The following is a 25,405-nucleotide window of genomic DNA, read 5'->3' as shown; positions in this document are numbered from 1 at the left end:
CCACTGTTAGCACCTCAACCCTCCTACTCCTCACTGCTAGCACCTCAAACCTCCTACTCTCCACTGTTGGCACCTCAACCCTTCTACTCCTCACTATAAGCATCTCAACCCTCCTACTCTCCACTGTTAGCACCTCAACCCTCCTACTCCTCACTGCTAGCACCTCAAACCTCCTACTCTCCACTGTTGGCACCTCAACCCTTCTACTCCTCACTATAAGCATCTCAACCCTCCTACTCTCCACTGTTAGCACCTCAACCCTCCTACTCCTCACTGCTAGCACCTCAACCCTCCTACTCCTCACTGCTAGCATCTCAACCCTCCTACTCTCCACTGTTAGCACCTCAACCCTCCTACTCTCCACTGTTAGCACCGCAACCCTCCTACTCTCCACTGCTAGCACCTCAACCCTTCTACTCTCCGCTGTTAGCACCTCAACCCTCCTACTCCTCACTGCTAGCACCTCAACCCTCCTACTCTCCACTGTTAGCACCTCTACCCTCCCACTCTCCACTGTTAGCACCTCAACCCTCCTACTCTCCACTGTTAGCACCTCAACCCTCCTACTCTCCACTGTTAGCACCTCAACCCTCCTACTCCTCACTGCTAGCACCTCAACCCTCCTACTCCTCACTGTTAGCACCTCAACCCTCCTACTCCTCACTGCTAGCACCTCAACCCTCCTACTCTCCACTGTTAGCACCTCAACCCTCCTACTCTCCACTGTTAGCACCTCAACCCTCCTACTCCTCACTGTTAGCACCTCAACCCTCCTACTCCTCACTGCTAGCACCTCAACCCTCCTACTCTCCACTGTTAGCACCTCAACCCTCCTACTCCTCACTGCTAGCACCTCAAACCTCCTACTCTCCACTGTTGGCACCTCAACCCTTCTACTCCTCACTATAAGCATCTCAACCCTCCTACTCTCCACTGTTAGCACCTCAACCCTCCTACTCCTCACTGCTAGCACCTCAACCCTCCTACTCCTCACTGCTAGCATCTCAACCCTCCTACTCTCCACTGTTAGCACCTCAACCCTCCTACTCTCCACTGTTAGCACCGCAACCCTCCTACTCTCCACTGCTAGCACCTCAACCCTTCTACTCTCCGCTGTTAGCACCTCAACCCTCCTACTCCTCACTGCTAGCACCTCAACCCTCCTACTCTCCACTGTTAGCACCTCAACCCTCCCACTCTCCACTGTTAGCACCTCAACCCTCCTACTCTCCACTGTTAGCACCTCAACCCTCCTACTCTCCACTGTTAGCACCTCAACCCTCCTACTCCTCACTGCTAGCACCTCAACCCTCCTACTCTCCGCTGTTAGCACCTCAACCCTCCTACTCCTCACTGCTAGCACCTCAAACCTCCTACTCTCCACTGTTAGCACCTCAACCCTCCTACTCTCCACTGTTGGCACCTCAACCCTTCTACTCCTCACTATAAGCATCTCAACCCTCCTACTCTCCACTGTTAGCACCTCAACCCTCCTACTCCTCACTGCTAGCACCTCAACCCTCCTACTCTCCACTGTTAGCACCTCAACCCTCCTACTCTCCACTGTTAGCACCTCAACCCTCCTACTCCTCACTGCTAGCACCTCAACCCTCCTACTCTCTGCTGTTAGCACCTCAACCCTCCTACTCCTCACTGCTAGCACCTCAAACCTCCTACTCTCCACTGTTAGCACCTCAACCATCCTACTCCTCACTGCTAGCACCTCAACCCTCCTACTCTCCACTGCTAGCACCTCAACACTCCTACTCCTCACTGTTAGCACCTCAACCCTCCTACTCCTCACTGCTAGCATCTCAACCCTCCTACTCTCCACTGTTAGCACCTCAACCCTCCTACTCTCCACTGCTAGCACCTCAACCCTTCTACTCTCCGCTGTTAGCTCCTCAACCCTCCTACTCCTCACTGCTAGCACCTCAAACCTCCTACTCTCCACTGTTAGCACCTCAACCCTCCCACTCTCCACTGTTAGCACCTCAACCCTCCTACTCTCCACTGTTAGCACCTCAACCCTCCCACTCTCCACTGCTAGCACCTCAACCCTCCTACTCTCCACTGTTAGCACCTCAACCCTCCTACTCCTCACTGCTAGCACCTAAACCCTCCTACTCTCCACTGTTAGCACCTCAACCCTCCTACTCCTCACTGCTAGCACCTCAACCCTCCTACTCTCCACTGTTAGCACCTCAACCCTCCTACTCCTCACTGCTAGCACCTCAAACCTCCTACTCTCCACTGTTAGCACCTCAACCCTCCCACTCTCCACTGTTAGCACCTCAACCCTCCTACTCTCCACTGTTAGCACCTCAACCCTCCTACTCTCCGCTGTTAGCACCTCAACCCTCCTACTCCTCACTGCTAGCACCTCAACCCTCCTACTCTCCGCTGTTAGCACCTCAACCCTCCTACTCCTCACTGCTAGCACCTCAAACCTCCTACTCTCCACTGTTAGCACCTCAACCCTCCTACTCTCCACTGTTGGCACCTCAACCCTTCTACTCCTCACTATAAGCATCTCAACCCTCCTACTCTCCACTGTTAGCACCTCAACCCTCCTACTCCTCACTGCTAGCACCTCAACCCTCCTACTCTCCACTGTTAGCACCTCAACCCTCCCACTCTCCACTGTTAGCACCTCAACCCTCCTACTCTCCACTGTTAGCACCTCAACCCTCCCACTCTCCACTGCTAGCACCTCAACCCTCCTACTCTCCACTGTTAGCACCTCAACCCTCCTACTCCTCACTGCTAGCACCTAAACCCTCCTACTCTCCACTGTTAGCACCTCAACCCTCCTACTCCTCACTGCTAGCACCTCAACCCTCCTACTCTCCACTGTTAGCACCTCAACCCTCCTACTCCTCACTGCTAGCACCTCAAACCTCCTACTCTCCACTGTTAGCACCTCAACCCTCCCACTCTCCACTGTTAGCACCTCAACCCTCCTACTCTCCACTGTTAGCACCTCAACCCTCCTACTCTCCGCTGTTAGCACCTCAACCCTCCTACTCCTCACTGCTAGCACCTCAACCCTCCTACTCTCCGCTGTTAGCACCTCAACCCTCCTACTCCTCACTGCTAGCACCTCAAACCTCCTACTCTCCACTGTTAGCACCTCAACCCTCCTACTCTCCACTGTTGGCACCTCAACCCTTCTACTCCTCACTATAAGCATCTCAACCCTCCTACTCTCCACTGTTAGCACCTCAACCCTCCTACTCCTCACTGCTAGCACCTCAACCCTCCTACTCTCCACTGTTAGCACCTCAACCCTCCTACTCTCCACTGTTGGCACCTCAACCCTTCTACTCCTCACTATAAGCATCTCAACCCTCCTACTCTCCACTGTTAGCACCTCAACCCTCCTACTCCTCACTGCTAGCACCTCAACCCTCCTACTCTCCACTGTTAGCACCTCAACCCTCCTACTCCTCACTGCTAGCACCTCAAACCTCCTACGCTCCACTGTTAGCACCTCAACCATCCTACTCCTCACTGCTAGCACCTCAACCCTCCTACTCTCCACTGCTAGCACCTCAACACTCCTACTCTCCACTGTTAGCAACTCAACCCTCCTACTCCTCACTGTTAGCACCTCAACCCTCCTACTCCTCACTGCTAGCATCTCAACCCTCCTACTCTCCACTGTTAGCACCTCAACCCTCCTACTCTCCACTGTTAGCACCTCAACCCTCCTACTCTCCACTGCTAGCACCTCAACCCTTCTACTCTCCGCTGTTAGCCCCTCAACCCTCCTACTCCTCACTGCTAGCACCTCAAACCTCCTACTCTCCACTGTTAGCACCTCAACCCTCCCACTCTCCACTGTTAGCACCTCAACCCTCCTACTCTCCACTGTTAGCACCTCAACCCTCCCACTCTCCACTGCTAGCACCTCAACCCTCCTACTCTCCACTGTTAGCACTTCAACCCTCCTACTCCTCACTGCTAGCACCTCAAACCTCCTACTCTCCACTGTTAGCACCTCAATACTCCCACTCTCCACTGTTAGCACCTCAACCCTCCTACTCTCCACTGTTAGCACCTCAACCCTCCTACTCCTCACTGTTAGCACCTCAACCCTCCTACTCTCCACTGTTAGCACCTCAACCCTCCTACTCCTCACTGCTAGCACCTAAACCCTCCTACTCTCCACTGTTAGCACCTCAACCCTCCTACTCCTCACTGCTAGCACCTCAACCCTCCTACTCTCCACTGTTAGCACCTCAACCCTTTTACTCCTCACTGCTAGCACCTCAAACCTCCTACTCTCCACTGTTAGCACCTCAACCCTCCTACTCTCCACTGTTAGCACCTCAACCCTCCTACTCCTCACTGCTAGCACCTCAGCCCTCCCACTCTTCACTGCTAGCACCTCGATCATCCTGCTCCTCCCTAACACCAGCTCAACATTGGCACTCAAGGGCTTTCTGACATGTTCTAACTAGCATTTTCCTGGATCGCAGACTAATTGTATCAGTCTTTACAGAGTAGTAGAAGAAATAGCATGTGTTCATGTTGTGCTGTTGGCAGAAAATAAGTGACAGGAATCTGGAGAAGTGGATTGCCATCAGAATTCACACTGCGTAAAAATTGGCAAAAGTGTGAGTGAAACTTCAGCTCTGTTAGAATAGGCTTATGGTGAACATTCCATGAAGAAATCCAGTGTTTAAGGAGGGGTGGAAGAATGTCCATGATGGTACAGGAAGTGGGCAGCCAAAAACGCAAAGGATGGATGCAAATGTGGAAGGGTGCGAACCCTCGTACACTCAGATTGAAGATTGAGTGTGTGAATGATGGCAGAAGAATTGAACATTAATAGGGAAATAGTGTAGCAGATTCTAATGGAGGGTTTGAGAATGATAAATATTTCTACAAAGATGGTGCCTAAGATCTTGACAGAAGATCAAAAAGAATGTCATCTTCAAATTTCATCTGATCTTTTGAAGAATGCAGAGGTATTTGACATTTTATTTTTCAGTCCATCCCTAGAATTAAATGGTCACATCTAGTATACTTAATGGCACCCCCACTCATCTCGACAACTTGGGTGGATTTGTGGCCACCAAAATGCATGATACCAGAGTACCAGAATGAATTTTAAGGTCACCTCTGCCATACTTTTTGTGCATTCTCACACATTTGGCATCCTTTTAAAATAATTGGGATGTCAAAACCATATACGGACGAAAACACTTTTTATGGTGTAAACTGGCCCTTAAAATAGAACTATAGGCAAACCTTTTTTTTTCATTTTGGATGGAGTAAGGAAGGTTACAACCCTTGTCAACATTTTTTGGCATCTGTGTCCCATTGGGGGGATTTATCTTCACTTCCTGTCACATGGTCAAAACAAGAAGTGAGAGGAAATTCCTACAAATTAAAGTTATCCTTTGAGACTCACAAGTCACCAGAACCAGTGGCCCCATTGGAAAATGTCCCCTTTATTACTTTTCTGAGGACAACTCAAAATTTTCTTTTATTTTTACTTTCAATGATAATGGTAAACAGGACAAATTGAGAGGATGAATCTGCCTAGCGGCTACACAGACAGCAATAAAAACCTCATACAGTTGCAAGAAAAAGTATGTGAACCCCTTGGGATTACGTGAAGGTTTGCATGAATTGGGCATAAAATGTGCTTGGAACGTCATCTAAGTCACAACAATAGAAGAACACAGTCTGCTGAACATAATACTACACAAACATTAGATGTTGCCATGGTTTAATTGCACATAACATGTAAACATTCACAGTGCAGGGAGGAAAAGTACGTGAGGCCCTAGCTTAATGACTTCTCCCAGAGCCAATTGGAGCCAGGAGTGAGCCAACCTTGACTCAGCCAATCAGTGTGATGATATTGGATGTTTTGCTAACAGATGTCCTGCCCTTAAAAAACACACACCTGTTTTGGGTTTACTGGTTTCAAGAAGCACTGTCTGATGTGAACCATGCCTCGCAGAAAAGAGCTCTCAGAAGACCTACGATCAAGAATTGTTGACTTGCATGAAGCTGGAAAACTCCCAAGGGGTTCACATACTTTTTCTTGCAACTGTAGGTGTTCTAATCCCTCTCCACTCTGTCCAAAACCAAAAAAAGTTTCCATTTCCTGTGCCACTAGCTGTTGCCTTCCCCTCACAAAAATCGGCACAGGTTTCACCTAGGGACTCTAGTACTTGTAAAACTACAGTCAATAGAGTGCAAGAATTGTTTTTTTTATTTGCCTTCAATGGCAATAAACACCAAAATGGCCCCCGGTGCAATGACACACACAAAAAAAAACATTAAAGTGTTAGGAAAAAAAAAAAAATTGTTTTATATATATATATATATATATAACAAAGAAAAATGAATATTAAAAACTGACAGTGTGGTATATAAAAGCTACTTTTTTAATTAAAGGTTTTTCCATCTCACTTTTCTGCTTCGTAAAATTGTGAAGATCATTACAATGCTAATGTATAAGAACACACTCGGAGCTCGGTGTATTTGCGTACACAGCAAATGTTTACAAAATGCTTTGCAACCCTATTAATATTTATGTGGTTATTTAAAAGTGCCTATTACCTTTTTAATAAAGCATTGTTCTTTGGACTGTCGCTAAGCTTTCCCAGCTTGTTTATGTGCAAACGTTCACAAAGCATAAAATATTAATCTGCTATGTCATTTTTTATTGTTCCTTTGCCATTCATTTTTTTTAGTCTGTTATTTTGTGTGTTCTGTTGAAACTGCTTACCTTATTTTCTCATTTTACACAACAAAAAAATGGCAAATATCTTTTTCATTTTTGAAGTATATGCAAAACCAACATTTTTTAAAATATAATTGGAAAAGGTTACAACCTCTGTGAGGTCTTTATTGCTGTCAAACATAATAAATGTTTGCTTTTGGGTTTAATACTGCTTTAACTTACTGCCAGATATACTGGCGGCCATTCTGCTCTGGATCACGTACCTGATCAGCTGGTCCCGATCAGTGATTGATGGCTGGGACTGGCTGATCTGCTCACCAAATCACAGCACAGAGCCCAGTGTTGATAAACAACACTGGTCACTGTACATAGAGAAGCAATCCTGCTGGTTTTTCTTTTTTTCTTCTGCAAAGCAGGGAAAAAAACATTATTGCTTACTAAAAACAGCACATATCACACATGTTAGGCACACGTTTAAACCCTTGATCACCCCTAGATGTTAATCCCTTCCCAGCCTGTGTCATCAGTACAGTGACAGTATATAGTATTAGCACTGATCACTGTATTAGTGTCACTAGTGGTGTCAGTTAGTCAGTTAGTGTACCCCTTAGCCAGCGTCAGCTAGTGTCAGATTGCCCATTATAAGTCGCTGATCACTGCCATTACTAGTATAAAAAGAAAAAAAAATTCCAGTACATATCTTATAGTTTGTAGACGCCATAACTTCATGCAAACCAATTAATATACACTTTTTTTTTTTTACCAAAGACATGTTGCAGAATACATGTTGGCCTAAATTTATGAAGAAATTTAATTTTTTTTAATTTATCTTTAATTTGATATGTTTTATAGCAGAGAGTAAATTTTTTTTTTCAAAATTTTTGGTCTTTTTTTTGTTTATATAATACAAAATAAAAACCCAAGTGGTGATACCAACAAAAGAACACACTATGCTGTGTGAAAAAATGGTATACTTTTCATTTGGGTATAGTGTTGCATGACCACACAATTGTCAATTAAAGTAGTGTAGCACTACCCCCTTAGGGGTCACTGAGTTATTTTTGGGTTCCCTGTCGCTCTTGACCCCATTCTGAAAGCTCAACCCCTGCTGACACCACCATACACTTCTGGCCAGAGTAAACTCTCTCACTATCACCAGAAAATACACTCGCACACCAGTTTGAGTGAACTGATATTTTGTTTATATTAGAGTTGAATGTGAGCACAGTAAAGTAGCACAAAGTAAAAGGCGTGCATATAATGACAGTTATCACTTTTAGTAAGTTTATGCAAAAAGTCTATACATACAGCAAAAATCTCAATCAGTCTTGCAAGTGAGGATTTAACCAAGGGCCTCAACTCTGAGATGTTTCTGTCCCTAGTGAGTAAAGGAACCTACTAAAGAGTAAGGCTAGCTCACTTTGGGCCCTCGGAAGCTGATGACAAGTTTCAAACATGAGATAAAGAAATAGCTCTTTAATTAGGAAGCTAAAGTCCCTTTAACTGCAGTGGAAGATCTTCTGTGCACTTGCTGGGGCCCAGTTGGTGCACTACAAAAATTCAAATCTCCTTGGGCACAATAGGTGGAAGTTCTTTAGAGGATTAATGTAAGAACAAGCACTAACCCTTTTAAGCAACATTCAGGTTGGGCAGTACCCCTTGTGACATTCAAACTGAAGTGAAGATTTTAAATAAGGGGCAAAAGAGCGGGCAAAAGCACTTGTTGGCAAAGGTTGATCCCCCTATAGGCCACCGTAGCAAATTGCAGCAATGGACAGTGTCCCTTGATGAAAGTGGACCAAATACAATACAAGCACTGCTGTGGCAGGCACTAGGCTCTGATAACTGAATTATGCTGAAAATGTGTTTGCCGATAGGCTGGGTGAACTAGGCCTCAATATCTGTAACTTGTGAACAATGTCAGTAAATAGATAGAGAAATGCTGATTCCAAAGAATGTCAGGGATGACCTAATTGTCTGCAGAATGGGATTCTCTCACCCAATCTGTGGAATTGCTAGGGTCTTTTGTGGTCTCCCTGTAGATGGGGGGCCCAAGCGGTCCTGCGGTTCCTCTTGCAAAGTTGATTCATGTCAGCAGCTCTCCATGTCTCCAGCCAACTGGATAGTTCCCCAGACTCTTTGGCAAAGTTAGTGGTCAGCTATTCCTCCTGTTCTCTCCACTTTCTCCCTCTCTATGGCCAGGTCTGATCCTCCAGCATTCTGCACAGCTTTTAGCACACCTTCCTTCCATCTCTCTCTCTCTGCTCACTTTTTGCCTCCCAGGTTCCCAGGCTTCTACATTCATATCCCTCTGCCCACACGCAAGCTCCTCTGGGAAATGTAGTCTCCTAGTTCTCTGCCATCCAGCAAAGTCCTGAGGTTCAGCCTACAAAATCCATAAAGCTTTTTAATAGAGTGTGTTCCACTGAAGAGACACCCTTGTGTCTCTTTTAACATCCTGCAGCCGGAACAATAGCAGGGTGTTACAGTAGCGAAGTGCCAAATAAATGGCCAGGTCGTAAAGGGAGTAAATTCTTTTGGAGCTGGTTAAAGTGGTATTAATCCCAAAAGCAAGCATTTATTATATTGCAGCATATCAATTAGTAGGCTTCATGCACACTGAGAGTTAAAAACACTGCTTTTAGGGGCATTTGGATTTTTTTTCTCTAAAACCCCTCCATGTTAGCCTATGTGTCCATGCACAAATAGGCATTTAGAGGCGTAAAAAAACACCCCCAGCACAACCAAGGGCAGCAGAGTTTTGGCAGAAAAACCTTGATGCACCTAAATGTGTGTAAATGTGTCTAAATGCATCTAAACAAGCATTAACACTAGGCACATTTAGCGCTTGAATGTAGTCAGATAGCCAGAAATACCAACCAAGTGCTTGACATGCTTAAATGAGTCTGCACTTCAAGCTTCAATTTTTTTGCCAAAATGTTGCTGCCAGGAAGAAAGGCTTTTAGGAAAGCTAGACAAATGCCCTGTGTGCACAAGGCCTTAGATGTGATGGCTGCATTGTTTTTTTTCTTTTAGTCTTTCTTTCCTTTATTTTCACCTGGTGATCCTGCCAGTAAGTCTGTCATTTTTCAACAGAACAAGCTCTCCTGCAAATGTAGCAGTTAGACAGCTGAGACACATCATTTACCACTGACCAGGGTGCTTGCAATGGTCAGTTTTTTTTATATATTCATGTAAAACCGTTATTCCAAAAGGAAAAAAAAGACTGTTGATGTAACAGGTTGTAAAGCGTGAGCTGGAGATTGGCTTCAATTTGTTAGTGTATCTAAATCTGCTAATACATCTAACACTCCCCTCTCCCCAGACTGACCGTGGTGCTGTCCAAAGGTGTCCTCTGTGCTCCTTAACCACTTCCCGTCCGGGCTATGTACATAAACGGCCAGATGGGAGCAGTGCCGAAGCGGGTGGCCATTTATAAATGGCCCAGGGGCGGACTGACCATTTGGAAACTCAAACTCTGCCCGAGGGCCCGGGGTCAGTAGGGGGCCCCATGAGATGCCTTTGGTACCTTTTTTCATAGGCTTTTTTGAGTATGGGCAAGGACACAGGGGCCCCATGATCCCCTATTGCCTGGGGGCCCCATGAGTTGTCAGTCCGCCCCTGAAACGGCCCCCGCATTCACTGCCTGTGTGCGCTCCCTGGGAGTGCGTGGCACCGCGATCTGGTGCCCGCTGTGTCCTCCAGCATAACCGGAACACCAATCACTGTACAGGACCTCTGTGTGAGGTCCCGATTCATGTGATTGGCCAAGCAGTGATCACATGAATCAGTAAGCAAGATGTCACTTGCTGACATCATTGCTTACTACTTGTAAAATGTGTGACTGATCACAGAGGTCACATGGTACAAGGCTATTCACAACAGCCTTGTACAATGTGACAAGGTGTGACCAATCACACCTCTAACAGTATTTCTCAATGGCTGCAAGAATGCAGCCAGAGAGGAGAAATGCTTGCTTTTACAGCCTTTATGGGTGTAAAAGCAATCAGTGTTAAAAAAGGAAAAAATCTTCATCACCCCCCACAAGTAGTACAGTGTCACTATGGTGAAACTGTACTGCTAGGATGATGGTATGTTAAAAAAAAAAAAACAAATAAAAAAATAAAATAAAAATGTAAAAACACAATTTTAAAAATTATAATTTTTCGCTATAAACTAATTTGGGTTATTTTTTTATTTTTTTTTTTTACTAAAAAGATAGTTGAATACATTTTGCCCAAGATTTATGAAGAAAGATTATTTATTTACAAAATGTTATAAGAAAAACACTTTTTTTTTCAAAATGTTTGGACTTTTTCATTTATATAGCAAAAAAAATAAAAATCCCAGTGGTGAATAAATACTACCAAAATAAAGTTTTATCTGTTTAAAAAAATGCTAAAAAATTCATATGTGTACAGTGTTGCATGACTGCTCAATTGTCATTCAAAGTGTGATAGCACTGAAAGCTGAAAATTGGCCTGGACAGGAAGGGGGTGAAAGTGTCCGGACTTGAAGTGGTTAATACAAAGTGTGGGCGCATCCTGCGTGTTACTGGCCAGATGACCACATGAAAACAGAGGGGAAAAAAAAAAAAGATAAAAACTAAAGCAGCCACCCAGGGGTGGACTGACAACTCATGGGGCCCCCGGGCAATAGGGGATCATGGGGCTCCTGTTTCCTTGCCCACACCCAAAAAAGCCTAGGAAAAAGCCAATGAAAGGTACCAGGGGCATCTCATGGGGCCCCCTACTGACCCCGGGCCCTCGGGCAGTGCCTGACTGCTGGAATGGTCAGCCCGCCCCTGCAGCCACCACATGATTGGTAAGCTGCAATATAGTGTTGGTTTTGGGGTTTAATACCACTTTAAAAGGTGTTTAACATTTTCCTCTGCATGCAATTCTCCTATTATGAGGGAAAGGTTTTATAATTGGCAAATAATAAATACAATAATTAGATTATAAATGCAACAAGCAGGATTTTTTATTTTTAACCTTACCACACCTAAAACGTACAGGTGTGAATGGTGCCTTAAAGTAAAATTCCTTCTTGCTAAGTGGAAAAGCCAGCCTGCTTTGATGATTGAGCCAATGTTAGGAAAAGCAGCTAGCCAATCACGTGAGCAGGAAATGACATTTCTAGGGCATTCAAGAGTGCAGAACACATTGAGTTGCCATGGTTACCAGCAAATGTCATTTAAATTATTTGGCAGTTGTAAGAAAATTGGGATGTGGATTATATGGAAAGGTATATTTTAATAAAATGAAACAGAAAAAGGCTCTAGTAGGAATGACATTGATAAAACATTTTTTTTTTTTAAAAAAGTAGGATTTCCTTTAAACTATACTGTAAATGACCATTCAGGTGCTTAAATATGCTGCCAAGCTTGAATGAATTTCCAGCTTTAGCATTGAATCTGCAACCTGCCTGAATCTGTCAAACATTGCTTTGTTAGGATGGATGTAAACAGAAACAATTGTTTACTGTCCATGATACTTTTTTTATTTGCACTAACATACAATTTTGAGGACAAGCTTTCAGGGAATGTCCCCTTCTTCAGGGTCTAAGCAATACTACTAGGATGGATGTCAAATTCCTGTGATCGGTGGTGGATTTACATTGCAGGTATTTTCAGGAACATTTGGTGTTTTGGATCCTGTACAATATTTGTATACTACACCTTCATTGAATTCATGAACTGTAATTGATTGATGAACACAAAGGATTTAAAGGGTTAGTCTATCTTACAAAAAAATAAAGTAAAATTAACACCGGACACCCTCCCCTCCCCATTGTACTTACCTCTGAGCTGTCATCACCCCTGCAGCTGGTCCAGGGGACCAGGGATTTCAAATCCCCGCTCTTTTCCTTTTTATTCCATCATGGATCAGGATGATTCGGATTGGTCAGCACTGTCACATCAAAATGATCTGGCTGGTCCCAGAAGCACCTGCACAGACAAGAAGGAGAAGAGTGAGAGTTTCACAAAAACCCTCAGACCAGGGGCGGACTGACCATTTGGAAACTTGGGCACTGCCCGAGGGCCCGGGGTCAGTAGGGGGCCCCATGAGATGCCCCTAATACCTTTTTCATAGGCTTTTTTGAGTTTGGGCAAGGACACAGGGGCCCCATGATCCCCTATTGCCCGGGGGCCCCATGAGTTGTCAGTCCGCCCCTGCCTCAGACAGACCTCAGTACAGACATACCTCTGTATATAGAAGCTCTCCACTTTGTGGGCAACTATCTATAGTCTTTGCAGATGACACCAAGCTGTGCCGGGGAATAACGTCCTTACAGGATGTCTCCAACTTACAAGCCGACCTCAATGCTCTGTGTAATTGGGAAAATATGTGGGAAATGAGGATTAATGTTGATAAATGTAAGGTTCTGCACTTGGGGGCTAAAAATATGCATGCATCATACATACTAGGGGGGGTACAACAGAGCCAGACCGAGGAACAGGTGAGTTCCTGCCGCAGAGAACAACTGAGCGGCTGGCCCGGTATTCTGACACGGTGGCGGCAGAAATACCGGACTGGCGGCTTTATATTCGCTCCATAAGATGCACTGACATTTTCCCCCCTTTTTTGGGGGGAAAAAAGTGCGTCTTATGGAGCGAAAAATACGGTATATATTTGTTTTTCAAAATTGTCGCACAAAAAATAAAAAACACAGGAGTGATCAAATACCACCAAAAGAAAGCTCTATTTGTGGGAAAAAGGGGCATAAATTACATTTGGGTGCAGCATTGCACGACCGCGCAATTATCAGTAACGCAGCGCCGTATCAAAAAAATTGGCTTGGTCAGGAAGGGGGGTAAATCTTCTGGAGGGCATGTGGTTAAAGAGGCAAACTGTGATTGGGAGGGGGAGTGTGTCAGATGTGGGTTGTGATTGGTTGGGGGAACACAGTGAAAAAAAAAAATACAGTACACAATACAGGCATGCTGTGTGTCTGCACAGTGTCCTCTACCACTGAAAGGCCAGCCAAAGGATGAAGACTGATCACACTAATACAGATCAGATTCTGTGATTTGTCTGGCCAGTTTAGAAGAGGGAATAAAGGTGACTGGCAGGATTGACCATATACTTCACATACATAAAGTACATAAAAATGATAGAGACTATTATTTATAAAATACAAATACGGGAACACACACGTAGAAAATAAAATATTTATGCTAACAAACACTTTAACTATAGTTCTAGGCAGGGGCGGACTGACAACTCATGGGGCCCCCGGGCAATAGGGGATCATGGGGCCCCTATGTCCTTGCCCAAACTCAAAAAAAGCCTATGAAAAAGGTACCAGGGGCATCTCATGGGGCCACCCTACTGACCCCGGGCCCTCGGGCAGTGCCCGAGTTTCCAAATGGTCAGTCCGCCCCTGGTTCTAGGTTATTTAATACTAAGATACACATATCAGAGCTGGAACACAATCGGTGTTATTAGCAAAAGGGCAGCAACTGTCATACTTTTAGGAGATTTCTCATTTCGAACGCTGAGCTCCAGGCAAGGTAATTATATCTAAAATAAAAGTGTGGACAAATATACATCTTTTGTATGCAAGTTAAATATTAAAATAATTGAAGGCTAAATATTCAAGTTTTTACTTAACCTCATTGTGATTTGTTCTCTTTCAATGTTATTAATTATGTAACATGTTACATGGCTGTTCTTTATTTAAATTTGCATTGTTAAATATATAAGCTAAAGTCTTAAAAAATAATTTAGCAATTAGCCTGCACTGCTTCATGCTGCAGATAAAGAATGCCTTTGTTTGTGGATATATTTACATAATCAGTTCTTACAATTATCTGTAGCGGAGAGAAAGATTTTTTTCCCCCTACGGCATGTAAGCATCAGCATTATGTAGTGTTATTTACCAGTTCAGAAGATGTCACCACACTATATTAGCCAAGTTGTTTTTTGCGTATATTATTATTATTATTATTATTATACAGGATTTATAAAGCGCTAAAAGGTTTGCTCAGCGCTGTACATTATAGTGGGGGACAGAACATGAGACAATACAGTAACAATACAATACATGAGGGGTTCGAGGGCCCTGCTCTTTCGAGCTTACAATCTAGGAGGGAGGGGATAGTGGTACAGGAGGAAGTGGCTGTGGGGGATGGAGTGGTAGGAGGAGTGGAGGAGATCGGCTGTTAGGTGAGAGTGGCATAGGCTTCCCTGAAGAGATGGGTTTTCAGGGTGCGCCTAAAGGTGAGGAGGGTAGGTGACAGTCTGATGGATTAGGGTAGTGAGTTCCAGAGGATGGGGGAAGTCCTGGAGAAGTCCTGCAGTCGGGCGTGGGAGGTGGAGACCAGGGAGCTAGAAAGTAGGAAGTCTTGTGAGGAGCGGAGATTACGGGTAGGGTGGTATTTGGGTATCAGGTCGGTGAGGTAGTTTGGGGTGGCGTTATGAATGGCTTTGTATGTCTGTGTTAGTAGTTTGAATTTAATGCGTTGGGCGATCGGGAGCCAGTGGAGGGAATGACAGAGGGGGGTGGAAGATGCGGAGCGGTTGGTAAGGTGGATGAGTCTGGGCGCTGAGTTCAGGATAGACTGAAGCGGGGATAGTCTGCAATGAGGTAGGCCGGTGAGAAGGGAGTTGCAGTAGTCCAGACATGAGATAATAAGGGAGTGAACGAGTTGTTTAGTAGTGTCTGGGGTTAGGAACGAACATATTTTGGAGATGTTGCGGAGGTGGAGCCTGCATGAGTTTGCCAACGATTGGACATGGGGTTGGAAGGATAGGTTTGAGTCTAGAGTGACACCTAGAACTTTGGCTTGTGGGGTGGGACTGATGGTGGCGTTGTTGGTCATGATGGAGAGGGTGGGGGGGGGGCAAGGGCTGGGGGGAAAATCAGGAGCTCGGTTTTGCAAAGGTTCAATTTGAGGAAATGGAGCGACATCCAGTCTGATATGTCGTTCAGTAGGTGGGTGATACGGGCAGAGACTGAATCACCCACGTACATAATACACTGCTTCTCCTTTTTTACTTTCGGGGCATTTTTACACAAATATTTATTTAGAATCCATTTTTACAAAAGAACTCCAGTCAGGAAAACTATTATTTACTCATTTTTTTCACAATACGAAGCAAGTTTCCCCAGGATGCATTGCACCTGGGAGGTTTATAGCGCTGGCCCCATGCCTTTAAAGTGCACTTTATAAAGAGTTTTGAGTAGATAAGGCTTTCTTTTACTTTTTTCTGACCTCCGGAACGGATTAATTTGTTTTCAATGCATTTACAAATTAATTTTTAATCATGTCCCTGTACAGTATTTATGCCTTTAAAGTGTACTTTATAAAGAGTTTTGAACAGATAAAATTCTTTTTTTTTTTTTCTTTTTTCAGACCTCCGGAATGGATTCATTGGTTTTCAATGCATTCCTATGGGAAACCACGTTTCGGTTTATGAATTTTTCGCAATACGAAACATCCTGGAGAACGCATTAAATTTGTAAACCGAGGTACGCCTGTACATAAAAAAACCCCACATAATTGAAATCTCTTATGGCCGCCTTGCGTCAGAACATGTTGTAGGAAAGGAGGATTCCGTGCACATTTCCCGCACCACAGGTGAACATGCTGCCCTTGCAATATGCATGCAGGTGCCAATGTATTGTTAACAGCACCCCAAATGCAGATCGCAAAACCCAGTGCAGTTGCAGGAATCAAATCACATTGGTACCATAGTACCATGTGGGTTGGTGCAGTTCAATTTTAAACACTACTTTTTGCACAGTCTGGTGCATTTTGTATTGGGTTGTCATAATGCTCCGCACAGAAATGCACTCATTCTAATGCAATCCTGGTGTGAACCGTCCCTTAGGCCAGCCTTTCTCAACCAGGGTGCCCAGGCACCCCGGGGTGCTTTGAGGTTTCTTCAGGTGTGCCTTGGCAAAATGTCTAAAAATTGCCCAAAACTTGTATACAAGCCAGCGGGTGGAACAAGCCTGCCTTTTAGTTACACAAAGCCACAGGTTTCCATTGTGCACCATTATGATCTTCTATCCGCCGTGCGTCCTGACAACCAATGGCATCATCAGTTGATAAGCAGGATGTCGATTACCTGCAGAGCATCCTAGCTTGACCCTCTCCTGCCCCTCTCCATCAGTGCTAGGGTCACATCAGCTCAGGGATGGAGAAAAACTGAGGGAGAGGAGAAACACTGGAATACTAGTCAGTACCAGGGTGCAAAAGTGTATTTGCTTTGGAAGAATAAATCACCTCTAATGTTGGGTATCCTACGCAGGGGTGTATTTACCACAAGGCATTTGCCTAGGGCGGCATTTTTCAAGGGGGGACAGCACTGCCCCCTGCAACAAGAGATGGAAGAAGGGAAACACGCAGCATGGGTATCAGGTGGGATCTGAGAGAGGCTGCGGGCTGCTTGATGGTGTATACAGAGCCTGACTCTAATTCCAGGGGATGTCTGGAGCTGTGAAGGTGAGTGTCCTTCTCTTTCTCGCTGGGGGGTGGGGTGGCCGGTGTATGGAGGGTGGTGGTAGTGGAGGGCTCTCTTGGGTGGGGGGGGGTGGTGTTGATTGGTGTCAGGATCTCTCTGCAGGGGGGGTGATTTTTGTGTCCTAGGGCAGCACAAAACCTAAATACACCACTGTTTGGGGCGTGCATGCCTGTGCGCACCATTGCTAACCCATGCTGTCACGGTGCAATTTTGTCAGCAGGTCCCAGCCAATGATTTAAGCTAGAGACCTGCTGATCGGCTGCAGCCAATTACAGCACAGAACCCTGTGTTTACGGACACACAGGGCTCTGTACACAGACCAGCAATCTGGTTGTTTCTTCTCCCTGCAAAATAGCCAGATATGTAAGTAAAAGGAGCACAAATCACACTTGTTAGGCACTCAGTTAACTCCTTGATTGCCCCAAAGAGTTAACCCCTTCCCAGCCAGTGTCATTATTTCAGTGTCAATGTATAGTATTATATCTGATCACTGTATTAGAGTCACTGTTGATGTCGGTGTCAGTTAGTCAGTTAGTGTACCTCCCAATGAGGGTCTGCTAGTACCAGATTGTCCGCCACACTATCACAATCCTGTTATATGTCACTGATCACCACCATTACCGGGTATAGTGTCATGACTTCATAAATTCCGGTAAATATATACAATATCATAGTTTGGAGATGCTATAACTTTCACACAAGACAGTTAATATACACTTCTTGGAATTTTCTTCCACCAAAGACATGTAGCAGAATACATTTTGTCTTAATTTATGAAGAAATTAAATTTTTTTATTTTTTAATGGTATGTTTTATTACAAAAGTAGACCATATTGTTTTTGTTTCCAAAATGTTCGGTCTTTTTTAAGTTATATAATAAAAAAAAACGGTTGTGATCAAATACCACCAAAAGAAAGCTTTGTTTGTGTGAAAAAAGTGATATAAATTTCAGCTGGGTACAGCATTGCAAGACCAAGCAAGTTAAAGTAGTGCAGTGCTGAATAAAAAAAAAATACTCGTCATTAAGGGGGTAAAACCTTCCAGAGGTCAAGTAGTTAAGTGGTGTAAACTTACTTTGTGAAGATCCCCACACATTTCCCTGAATATTGTGATGCAGATTCACTATGCCCTGTGGGTAGGCTGTCAGGGAACAAGAAGATCGCCACAGCGCATGAATCTGCGCATGCGCAGGATCCCGAACAGGCATATAGGCAGGCGGGGACTAGGACCCAGGCGCGCCTGTCACCAATGACGGCGCTGGGCAGGCACTAGGACCCAGGCGCACCTGTCGGCGCTGGGCGGGCTATTTAAAGTGGTGCTGATTCAGTGCTGACTGGTCTTCAGCTTCCCCCCTGTTTCCTGCCTGTTTCAATACATGTTCCTTGTTGCTGACCCGGCTTGTTCCTGACTCTGAGTACTCTCCTGTCCCTGGTTCCCGACTTTGGCTGTGATCCTGACTTTGGCACCACGCTGCCCGACTGTTATGACCCTGGATATCCTGCAACTCCGCTCCAGTCCTGTCTCCTGGCTGCATACCTGGCTCTGCTGTGCATCTGGCAATCCGCCAAACCTGCCTGGGCTCCTTACAGCTCCGCTCCAGTCCTGTCTCCTGGCTGCATACCTGGCTCTGCCGTGCATCTGGCAATCCACCGAATCTGCCTGTGCTATCGCTGCAGTGCCCTAAGCAACTGCTACCCTGCCTACCAAGGCCATCATCCACAAGAGCCACAAGCAAACCACTGGCGCTCTTGTCCCCCTGGCCCTTAGACTCCCTCTGTTCCAACATCAGCGGGGTCAGGACTAGTGACACAAGTGAGCCCGACCTCGTCAATTCAGTCTCCCATCAGGTACGTGACATAGGCACTGCTGTGTCACACATGTCACAGAACCTGCCTTCTTAACTGAGAGGAGGAGTTTCAGGGGGCGGAGTCAGTACAGTAATCACTGCTTGCAGACAGCAAGGTGCCATGGGATATGTAGTCCTTAGAAATGGAAGAGATGTTGCAAAGCATGCAGGGAATCCAGGAATCTGTGGAAAGAGATGGCAGCAGACAGGCAGAACTCAAAACATGAAAGGAGATTTTTAGAGTAAGCTGGATTGTCAAAAATAACTATTTTTTGTATTGTTATGACAACGCTGATGGTATAAAATGAAAGTGTATGCTGTGATCTTCTTTATAGAAATAAGGAAAATAGATCAAATCACATTTAGTTCATAATCATGAAAGTCACCTTTCCAGATTTGTTTTAATAACCTAAACACATGACTTAGCACCATGGTTGTTTAGTTCCCAACTTCTCTTTATTATTTTCTATTCACTGGAACAAAATCTCATTTCGGAACTGTTGTTTACTTAACAACATTAGTTTATTCGGCCAGCTGCAAAAGGCAAATGCCATAGATGAAATCTCTACTCCCAGCTTCTATAAAATGCACTTATGCAGTAGTTACTAGAGTATAACCTCATGCTATTGCTCCCTTGCATGCTTTTTTTTTTTTTTTGCATACCTTTTTTTCATATGCCTTCTGGTCAGCCATCAGTGAAGTATGCAAAATTCAGGTTTACTGGAAATGTGCCAGACAAGAAAACATCCTCAAACCTTGCACATAAGGGGACATTTACTAAAACTGTTGAACTCATAGACTTTACCGCTTCCGTGCCGCCCTATAGCAGAAATACTACTATGGGGCGCCACGGGTGCGCAAAATCGCATACATATATACGTGATTTTGCAGTTCCAGGTAGGGAGCACGCCACCATTCGTAGCCTTGGCTGTCAATCACTAGGTCCGGGATGGTGATTCCTCACCGGCACCCAGCGATTGCTGAGTATTACTGACCGGGGAGAGACCTGTGTATAAACAACACAGATCTCTCCCCTGTCTGCTCTGGCACACTGCTTTGTATGGCTCTGCATAGCAGAGACATACAAAGTAGTGTGCTTATAGTGTAAAGCACACACACAGCACACAGTAAAACAGCACACAGTTAACCCTTTGATCATCCCAGATGTTAACCCCTTCCTGCCCAGTGTCATTAGTACAGTGTCAGTGCTTTTTATTAGCACTGATCACTGTATTAGTGTCACTGGGGATGTCAGTGGCAGTTAGTCAGTTCCCCTCCAGTGTCAGAATGCCTGCCTCAGTCCCACAGTCCCACTATAAGTCACTGATCGCTGCCATTACTAGTAAAAAAAAAACCTCAGTATCTATATCGCCTTTTGTAGATGCTATAACTTTCACGTAAACCAATTCATTTACACGTATTGGGATTTTATTTTAGTAAAGACATGGAGCAGAATACATTTTGGCCTAAATGTATTATGAAATTTGATGTTTTAAATTTTTTTACTGGCCATGTTTAATAGCAACAAGTCAAAAATAGTTTTTTTTTTCAAAATTGTTGTGTTTTTATGTTTATAGTGCAAAATAAAAAACGCAGAGGCGATCAAATACCACCGAAAGAACGCTCTATTTGTGGGAAAAAAGGACATACATTTTATTTATGTAAAGCATTGCATGATCGTGCAATTGTCATTTAAAGGAACGCAGTGCCTTATCGCAAAAAATGGCCTGGTCAGGAAGGGGGGTAAATCCTCTGGAGGGCGAGTGGTTAATATGGTTTTGGACACTATGGGAGAGATTTACATAAACTGGAGCACTCAGAATCTGGTGCAGCTGTGAGTTAGTAGCCAATCAGTGTCTAACTTCAGCTTGTTCAATTAAGCTTTGGCAATAAAACCTAGAAGCTAATTGGTTTCTCTGCACAGCTGCACTAGATTTTGCACTCTCCAGTTTCAGTAAATAAACCCCTATGGTAGAGATTTTCTAAAACTGGTGCAAACAGATTCTAGTGCAGCTGTGCATAGTAACTAGAGATGAGCGAATTATTCAAAAATTCGATTCGGCTGATTCGCCGAATTTGCGGGAGAAATTCGATTCGATGCGAATTTATTCACCGCGAATTTAACTTATTTAAAGGGTTTCTAGGCTTCAGAGAGCCTTTATATTAGTGCAGAACACTGTACCTTTAATTTAAATGCCCTTGGAGTCTGCTGGGGAAGAGAAATAATACTGTCAGTCAGTATGACATGCAGATGAGTGCCGTCGATCTTAGAATCACCGCACACTTCACTCATTTGGGCAGTCACGGGGCACGACAAAGAAGAAGAAGAAGAAGAATGAAAAGAAGAAGAAGAAGAATGAAAAGAAGAAGAAGAAGAATGAAAAGAAGAATGAAAAGAAGAAGAAGAAGAATGAAAAGAAGAAGAAGAAGAATGAAAAGAAGAAGAATGAAAAGAAGAATGAAAAGAAGAAGAAGAATGAAAAAAAGAAGAAGAATGAAAAGAAGAATGAAAAGAAGACGAAGAAGAATGAAAAGAAGAAGAAGAATGAAAAGAAGAAGAAGCAGAAGAATGAAAAGAAGAAGAAGAATGAAAAGAAGAATGAGAAGAAGAATGAAAAGAAGAATTAAAAGAAGAATGAGAAGAATGAAAAGAAGAATGAAAAGAAGAATGAGAAGAAGAATGAAAAGAAGAATTAAAAGAAGAATGAGAAGAATGAAAAGAAGAATGAAAAGAAGAAGAAGAATGAAAAGAAGAATGAAAAGAAGAAGAAGAAGAATGAAAAGAAGAATGAAAAGAAGAAGAAGAAGAATGAAAAGAAGAATGAAAAGAAGAAGAAGAAGCATGAAAAGAAGAAGAAGAAGAATGAAAAGAAGAAGAAGAAGAATGAAAAGAAGAATGAAAAGAAGAAGAAGAAGAATGAAAAGAAGAAGAAGAATGAAAAGAAGAAGAATTCCAGTACAGCAAAAAGTGTATCTGCAGAGAGCTCCGCTATTTCTGACAGTTCTCTGACAGTTCTGACAGTTCATTTACAGCGGTTGAAACATTGTATCTATTTGTTTCCGAATAAAAACATCTGTATCCTAAATGGAAACAAATAGATACAATGTTTCAACCGCTGTAAATGAACTGTCAGAACTGTCGGAGAACTGTCAGAAATAGCGGAGCTCTCTGCAGTGACACTTTTGCCGGCTGATCGGGAAAAATTCGATTCGTGCACCCGAAGTTTGCTAAAATTCGGATTCGATGCGAATCGAATTTTTCCTAATATTCGAAACGAATTCCACTTCGCCAAGTTCGATTCGCTCATCTCTAATAGTAACCAATCAGCTTCTAACTTCAGCTTGTTCAATTAAGCTTTGACAATAAAACCTGGAAGCTGATTGGCTACTATGCACAGCAGCACCAAAATCTGTTTGCACCAGTTTTAGTAAATCTCTACCATAGGAGTTTATTTACTGAAAGTGTAAAATCTGGTGCAGCTCTGCAGAGAAACCAATCAGCTTCCAGGTTTTATTGCCAAAGCTTAAATGAATAAACTGAAGTTAGAATCTGGTGCAGCTGTGAGTTAGTAGCCAATCAGCTTCTGAGTGCTCCAGTTTTAGTAAATCTCTCCCATAGTATCCAAAACCATATTAAAATCTATAAGAACTTTTACATGCTTGTGGAAAAAAAAAGTCATGGGTAGCTGGGCACTGCTTTAGGGGACCAAAGCAAACTTTTTTCTAAAAGTACTATTTGACAGGGTATGGGTCTTTTATGCTTAACCCCCCTGGCGGTATTCCCGAGTGTAGCTCGGGGTACAATTTCAGTACCAAAAGCGGTAACCCCGAGCTACACTCGGGCTTACCATGCGGCATTGCATAGGGAGTCCCTGCAGAGCTTACCTTGTCCTTTGCTCCTGTGATGTGTCCCCTGCAGCGTCCCTGGCCATCTCCTCCAGCTGATGCCAGCATCTGGCTTCTATGTCATTTTTTTCAAAACAAATTTTATATAGTAAAACATTGCTGTTTAAAACCATTTCACATACATTTTGTCCCGAGTGCTTTGTCCGGCGCCCTGCCTGCATTTTTACTCTTCTTTCTGCCTGGAAACTTAGAAAAGTCCATGGCGTCCAAAAAGCGTCCCTTTAGGTCAAAAGCGGGTTTAGATCAGCTAGAGAACAACGATAGTAAATCAGAACCACTTGCAGAATTGAGTGATAATGATTCGTGGGGGAAATTCGTCATCAGACACTGAAAACAATTTTGAGACTTTGCTCAGCGATGTGCGAACTTGGAGCTATATTTCAAATTTCAGTGTTTTTGGTTTGATTATATTATTGAATTAAATGTATTATTATTATATTATTATTTTTTGTGATTATTTATTAAATTATAATTTATGATTTTGTGTTTCAAATTTTATCCTACCCGGGATGTTTAATAGACTCTTGTTCGGACAGATTTCAGTGAGTTATAACTAAATATTACAGCCTACAATAAAAAAACGACATATTTCCATGCAAAATAATGGTACCGCTTTCAGCACCAAAAATCTGAAATAATCATACCGCCAGGGAGGTTAAAGGGTAGCATTAAAAAATATGTAAAAAGAAAAAAACGTGTTTAGTGTCAAAATCATTCACCATAAATGTTATTACAGCTGCACTCAAAAACAGCAAACTACAAGTGGTTAAACCTATTTGTTGCAATATTGTTGCACTGTTGCATAATTAAAAAAATAAATCAACATGAAAGTTCATCAAAACCATATATAAAATGTAAGGTCCCAAATAATCTATCCAATAGAATGATCAGCTTGAAGTATCACCAGTGAGTTCTACCACCATGCCCCTTACCTGATCATCAGACCCCCCTTGCCCACAGCCCTCTATAAGTGTTCTGAGGTGAGTGGAGTTTGCTGCAGCCAATGTATCCAGTTATTAGGGAACCACAGGGCACACCAACAAGGAGACTTAATTCCTTCACCTCTTTCGCTCCATAGACGTTAATCTGGCAAAAGAAGGCAACTAATGGCCTCCAGTAGTGGATTGGAGGCTGTCATTTGTTTTCTTTTGCACTTATAGACCACCTAGAATTTTGGGTCTGATTTACTGGTAAGGGGCTGTGTGCGACATGGTGGTAGAACTCACTGGTGACACTTCAAGCTGATCATTCTTTTGGGTCTTTTTTATTTGTATTTTCACATATGGTTTTAGTGGACTTTCACGTTGATTCATTTATTTAATTATGATTGTTTTTACATTGCTGAGGATATACAGATACAGCTCAAAAATATTGAAATAAATACACAATTTCTTGAAATCATAGGAGTCAAGGGAGAGAGAATCATCGTGCATGGGCCATCATAGGTATGTTGGTAGGTCATTGGGGCATCACTCTCTGTGTTTGGTGATGGATCTACATCACCGGATGATTTGTTTGATATCATAGAACTTTTTTTTAAAACAAAGATATTTTCCAAAGGTGTCTAATCTAAAGAATTTTTCCAAAGGTGTCTCATCTTTTTTTAACAAAAAGAAACAAAAAAAGCTGCTCAAATAGTGAATAAATGAAAAAAGCTGCTGGCAAGACAATCAGGTCAATTGTATACAAATATTATAAATAAATTGCTGTGCTCAAATGTCGCAACTAAGGCAACCTTATACGTGATAATATAAATAAGTCCAAATGTGAAAATAGTCCCAGTATATTGAACCATGCAGTAGATCACCACATGTCTTCAATTAAATTAGTGCTCCACCACCAGAAAATGGTAGGACTCTTACCAGAACATACAGTGGGGCAAAAAAGTATTTAGTCAGCCACCAATTATGCAAGTTCTCCCACTTAAAAAGATGAGAGAGGCCTGTAATTGGCATCATAGGTAGACCTCAACTATGAGAGACAAAATGAGAAAAAAAATCCAAACAATTACATTGGCTGATTTGGAAAGAATTTTGTTTTGCAAATTATGGTGGAAAATAAGTATTTGGTCAATATCAAAAGTTCATCTCAATACTTTGTTATATATCCTTTGTTGGCAATGACAGAGGTCAAATGTTTCCTGTAAGTCTTCACAAGGTTGGCACACACTGTTGCTGTTATGTTGGCCCATCCTCCATGCAGATCTCCTCTAGAGCAGTAATGTTTTGGGGCTGTCGCTGGGCAACACGGACTTTCAACTCCCTCCAAAGGTTTTCTATGGGGTTGAGATCTGGAGACTGGCTAGGCCACTCCAGGACCTTGAAATGCTTCTTACGAAGCCACTTATTCAAGAGTCACAAACGCATGAGAATATATCCAACAAATCCCTCAGAATTGCTAGATCATGGTACTGCATGGAAATATTGCCTTCAATTCCTCTCCATTCTTAATCTCACGATTATACCTCTC

The sequence above is a fragment of the Staurois parvus genome, unplaced genomic scaffold (assembly GCF_062004578.1).
Source record: "Staurois parvus isolate SC_StPar_1 unplaced genomic scaffold, SC_StPar_1.0 ptg001066l, whole genome shotgun sequence".
Lineage (NCBI taxonomy): Eukaryota > Metazoa > Chordata > Amphibia > Anura > Ranidae > Staurois > Staurois parvus.
The sequence above is the reverse complement of the archived record's forward strand: the minus strand, read 5'-3'. Positions refer to the sequence as shown.